The sequence below is a fragment of the Trachemys scripta genome, unplaced genomic scaffold (genome assembly GCF_013100865.1).
Source record: "Trachemys scripta elegans isolate TJP31775 unplaced genomic scaffold, CAS_Tse_1.0 scaffold_110, whole genome shotgun sequence".
In the NCBI taxonomy this organism is placed as follows: Eukaryota; Metazoa; Chordata; order Testudines; family Emydidae; genus Trachemys; species Trachemys scripta.
The window spans coordinates 37,369-43,368 of NW_023260483.1; the positions used below are offsets into that span (position 1 = coordinate 37,369).

The 6,000-nt window shown below is 41.3% G+C and overlaps 1 long non-coding RNA gene across 2 annotated transcripts in view; it reads right to left on the reverse strand.

Annotated features, from left to right (window-relative positions):
- Positions 1 to 6,000, reverse strand: part of LOC117870243 — a 54,171-nt gene that overhangs the window by 36,795 nt on the left and 11,376 nt on the right. For both annotated transcript variants that reach the window (XR_004643942.1, XR_004643943.1), the window contains exon 2: positions 3,712 to 3,823. This is a non-coding gene — a long non-coding RNA (uncharacterized LOC117870243). The remainder of the gene's footprint in view (positions 1 to 3,711; positions 3,824 to 6,000) is intronic.

A 6,000-nucleotide genomic window follows, 5' to 3' on the forward strand; every position in this document is an offset into this window, starting at 1 on the left:
CCAGGGTTGTAAATTCAATTCTTGAAGGGGCCATTTAGAGATCTAGGGCAAAAATCTGTTAGGGACAGTACTTGGTCCTGCTGTGAAGGCAGGGGACTGGACTCAATGACCTTTCAAGGTCCCTTCCAGTTCTATGAGATTATATTGTGTGTGTGTGTGTGTGTGTGTGTGTATGGAAATATGCCTATTTATTTATAAACAACTACCCTGTCAGCATATTCATGGGCTCTACAACTTTTTTTTTTTTTTTTTTTAAAACAGAAATGAGACTGAGGCAATGTCTATGTGACAGGCATTAAACCAGCGTAACTACAGCACCATAGTGCAGACGCAGCCTACACCCACAGAAGGCATTTTTCCATCAACCTAGGACCACCACCTTGCTGAGTGATGATAGTTAGGTCAATGTAATCATTCTTTCATCAACCTAGCTGCAGCTACACTGGGGGATTAGATGAGCATAGCTATGTCACTCAAGGAGGTGGATTTTTCACACCCCAAGTGAACTAGCTATAGCAACCTACATTTTAAGTGTAGGCATATCAGGCCTGAAAGTTGGACATGCCTAAACTAATCAGATGTTTAGAAATCTACAAGGAGACTCAGACAAGTTCCTGAACCATGAAGGACAGATGACGATTTCTGCTAATACTTTCACGAAGGCACAGCTTTTCCTATGAAGAAAGAAAGAGTTAAATGAAAGCAAATTCATTTAACAAGTAAACATCAGACTACTCAAGTTTCCCTCATTTCAATGGGCATTACCCATTGTAGTCCCAAAGTTCCCTACATTCTATATAAATGTGGTGTCTCTCTCACTTTTATTGTTAAAAGTTATGTACATCAGAAATACAGAATCAAGGAGTTGCGGTGGGGGGGGGGGGGGGGAGAATGTAATTTACTCCAGGAGAAGGATTCCTACAGCATTTTGAGCTTCCCACATGAATAATACTTGTATCTCAGTCACAGAGTGTGTCCCACATGGGCCATGGAAGGTTTGAGGGGGGGGGGGGAAAGGAGGGGGGAGAGAAGAGAAACAGCCAACTGAGCTCCATAATTTGCTTAAAGTTAGGTGTGTGCTTAACCAGATTAACTATCAGAGGGGTAGCCGTGTTAGTCTGAATCTGTAAAAAGCAACAGAGGGTCCTGTGGCACCTTTAAGACTAACAGATTCTGTCAGATTAAACTATGCAACTCAAAGGTCCTAGTGCCGCAAAATTTTCTTCTCTCCATAGGAAAGGACTCAGCAATACCTAACCCACAGTTGTACTCTCTAATCACATATTATGGCTCTGCCAGAATTCTTAGCTTGCTCACCAACTATACCAGTCATATGCTAGAAGTCTCAGACACAAAAGGGATCCATTTTAAAAAGCCTCATCCTTGGACGTATAGGGAGTAAAAACAGGAATACAGACCATAGCAACCTTTTCGCCCATACATATACAAAATAGGGTAACAATGGGGTAATGTTTCAAACCCATGTTAAAAGAAGTTTCACAGTGCAATAGTGATCCTAGTTGGACTGTTTTCTAACATGGGGTGTGTGGCCAATCTATATGTTGCAATAGTGTTTGGCCTCACTCGTACCAGCAGGACAAACTACACTAGAATACAATTCAAACAGAAGCAGTGAAGGAGGGGGGGGGATCTATATATTTTGTTTTGATTTTACATGATTTGCAAAGACTCCAGCACTACACCATCACAAGACCTTTATGCCAGACATGACCCTTTCAACAGAAGACATTCTGATGCCAACTATGCAACCAAAACCCATCAACTACTACTTCACTTCCAGCATCGTTAGAACAAAAACTACTAAAAATTCAGTGCCTGATGCAGTTACACTAAAGCACCCTTCACCTGGTTTGACAGCATGAAAGGGACTTAAATTGGGTATGCTGCCTCTTTATGCTGCCAGAGTGGTATGTAAGAATCTTATAGGGCAGGGGTTCTCAAACTTCATTGCACCGTGACTCCCTTCTGACAACAAAGTTACTACATGAGCCTGGGGTAAGGGGCTGGAGCCTGAGTCCCACTTCCCTAGGTGGAGGGGGTGGTGGTGGAAAAAAAAAAAAAAAAAAAAAAAAAAAAGAGCTCAGGCTTCAGTTTCAGCCCCAAGTCCCAGCAAGTCTAATGCTGACCCTGCAACCCCATTAAAATGGGGTCCCAATCCACAGTTTGAGAACCACTTGTGACGTTGTGCAGTCTATGTGGTTTTATAAAAACATGATATGTGAATATAATGTAACTGGGATAGCTTTAGAAAAATATGGTAAAAAGTGAATATAATGTAACTGATATGCTTCATGCAAAAGGTCTCTTGTAAGGTATCATTACAAAGCTTCAGAGTAGCAGCCATGTTAGTCTGTATCCGCAAAAAGAACAGGAGTACTTGTGGCACCTTAGAGACTAACATATTTATTAGAGCATAAGCTTTCGTGGACTACAGCCCACTTCTTCGGATGCAAAGCTTATAATCTACTGAGTGTGATCATCCGATTTGTATAAATGTACCACTCTTGTATCTAAAACTAAAAATATAAAATAGAACTCTGAGGGCCTATTGTAATTATGTAAAGTGTGGGCCATTAATGATCATTTGGAATCTTGATGACTCCCATTGTCTGCAGATGGCTGTCTTTACCGGGTGAGTCTTCCTGTATATGTGTGTGCTGGCAAGTGAGTAATGAAGTCTTGCAGTGACCTGTGATCATGTCACCTGAACTGGAATCCATCTTTAACCTGGTGCTTTTCCAGTGAGGGGGGGGTGGAAACCCAGAGGGACAAAGGATTCCCGCCTTATGCAAAAGATATATAAAGGGGTGGAAGAAAACAAAGGGGGAGAGAGGAGCCATCATGAAGAATCCCCTAGCTATCACCTGAGCTGCAACAAGAGCTGTACCAGGGGAAAGAATTGTGCCCAGGCCTGGAAGGTGTCCAGTCTGAGAAAAACTTACTGAAACATCTCTGAGGGTGAGATTATCTGTATTTAGTTTGATTAGACATAGATTTGCGCATTTTATTTTATTTTGCTTGGTAACTTACTTTGTTCTGTCTGTTACTACTTGGAACCACTTAAATCCTATTTTCTGTATTTAATAAAATCACTTTTTATTTAGTAATTTACTAAGAGTATATATTAATACCTGGGGGAGCAAACAACTGTGCATCTCTCTCTATCAGTGTTATAGAGGGCGAACAATTTCTGGGTTTGCCCTGCATAAGCTTTATGTAGGGTAAAACGGATTTATCTGGGTTTAGACCCCATTGGGAGTTGGGCAGCTGAGTGCTAAAGACAAGCACACTTCTGGGAGCTGTTTTCAGGTAAACTTGCAGCTTTGGGACAAGCGATTCAGACCCTGGGTCTCTGTCTGAAGCCAGACGGGAGTGTCTGGCTCAGCAAGACAGGGTGCTGGAGTCCTGAGCTGGCAGGGAAAACAGGAGTAGGGGTAGACTTTGCACATCGGGTGGCAGCTCCCTACGGGGTTTCTGTGATCCAACCTGTCACACCACTGTTATAGGGTAACTGAGAATTCAGGTTTCTGAGCTGAAGTAACTCATTTTTCTTAATGTCTGTTTCTGTTAGAGACAACATTTAGAGTTGACTTTTAAAGCCAAAAGGACCATAAGCACAAAAGTAATTGTTGGATATTTGTAATTCTGCAAGACTATCTTCTATACAAAGTATTTTAAAGAGCTACTTACCAATGCTCTATCAACACGAATGTTTCAGAGTCAGGATACAGAAGACTTATGTTGGCACCTACTGACACGCCAAGCAAGGGGTATATAATCCTAGCAACAAGGTGGGCAGTCTCTAGAATCAAGATGCATGTATTAATATTTCAGGTAATCATTCCGTGAGCTTTTTAGTCCACATTTTCAACAAGCTATAACGAGGAGTTACTTCCCAAGGTTAGGTTTATATTGATAACATTAATATCATGGGTATGGTGGAGCAAAGTAGTGTTTCTGAATTACAGCCGATTCAGCAAGTTGCTTAACTACATACCTATCTTTAAGCATGCGAGTAACCCCATTGAATTGAATGGGGCTGTTTAAATATCTTGCTAAGTTGGTGCCTAAAGATGGAGAGTAAGATGCTACTTGTAGTGATCTCTTGATCACTACGAAAAGTGATGAAGGTTGGATCTCAGTCTGTATATGGCGGAAAAGAGGCACAATGTTGGATGTCTCTGGCCCATAACAGAAAATAATAACCTTAACACCAAGCCATTATCATGGCTCCACAACATGGTAATAAAAATATATATCTTAGTCTGACCAAGAAGGAAACCTGACAGCTAATTTGAATATACTAAATGCAAAATGCTAAGGCCAAAGAAACAAAACTCCCACATAAACAACTAATATCAACCAAGGAGGATTTAAATCACTAAGTAGATCTAGTATTTTAGCTCTCTTTTTTCCTCTTTGGATATAACCAAACAGATTCATGTCTCTTAAACAGCAAAGAACATTAACTGGTATGTGTCATTTTTTCCACTGATCATCAGTGGCTTACTTATTTACCTTTTGCTAGGGAACACCTGCTAGTGTAAATCAGCTTTAAACGTGCTCGCATGCACACACATACACACAAATTAAGCACAGGTAACTGGATGTGGGACTTCTGGGTACAGCCCTTAACTTCTCTCCATACCTTTCTCGTTCTGCAATGGATATTTTTAGGTCCATGTTTTAAGCAGTTGCTTCTAGTTTCTGGGTGCTCAACTTGAGACAGCTTCGGGCCCTATTTTCATGGGCTGTGAACACCCTCAACTCCAAGTGAAGTTGTTGGAAGCTCAGCACTACTGGGAAAAGAAAGATCAGGCCCAAACTGGACACCAAGAAACTGAGGCGTCAGAAGACAATGGATACAGGCGTCCACATCAGGAATCTGAAAACATCCTTCACATGGCCATCCAGGCTGAACCCAGTGATTAAGGAGCTTCATTTTAGAAGTCTCGCTAAGACTTCTCCTCAGTGGCTCCACCATCCTCATCCACCCAAGCTATTCTAACCTATTATATATTCCAGAACATGTCCTCAATAACCCTTAATTGACCCAGAATGCCCTGACAAGCTTAATTACTAGCAGAAGATACTAGCATTCGAATTTTTCTTCTTTTAGTCATCTTATTTGCTGCTGAATTTAAAAAAAAAAAAAAAAAACACAACCAACAAGAGTCTTTGACCTGGCTTATCTGGCTGGACTTTTGTTCCCTTTCTATCTTGCAGTTTATATTTGTGGGGAGGAGAAAGGGACTGGTAAACCAGCACACAAGTACAGACTGTTTCCACATGCCAGAGTTGCTGTTAATAACACTCTGACAATAGATCAGCCATTTGTATTATCAAAACTACCTTCTTTCAATGGGCTACTAAAGTGTTGGGAGGCCATATTTTCCTCTACCGAATCAAATTGCGAAATGCTGTTGCTGTAGGGATTTTCCCCATAAAGTACATTTCTAAGGCTGTGCAGGGGTTGTATATAAGCTGACTAACTCAAACCCCTCTTTCAGAAACTAATATTTAAGCAGGTTAGCATAGTATAATCTTGATGCATCCCCCTCCCCCATCTCTGAGAGAAAGAAACTTTTACACATTTAAGCCTAGCCACCCAACTTCGGGTGGTTTGGGGACAGGCAGGAAAGGTAAAAATGAAATGATCTCCTTGGACCCCACATGGGCAAAGCCCTTCTTTCCCACAAGTTTTTCCGCAGTGGCAACAGGTTAACAGTTATTTAATGAGAACATGATGTTTCTGTACAGTTTGCTAAAAATGACAGGTTTCAGAGTAGCAGCCGTGTTAGTCTCTATCCGCAAAAAGAACAGGAGTACTTGTGGCACCTTAGAGACTAACAAATTTATTAGAGCATAAGCTTTCGTGGGCTACTGCCCACTTCTTCTTCGGCAGTAGCCCACAAAAGCTTATGCTCTAATAAATTTGTTAGTCTCTAAGGTGCCACAAGTACTCCTGTTCTTTTTGCG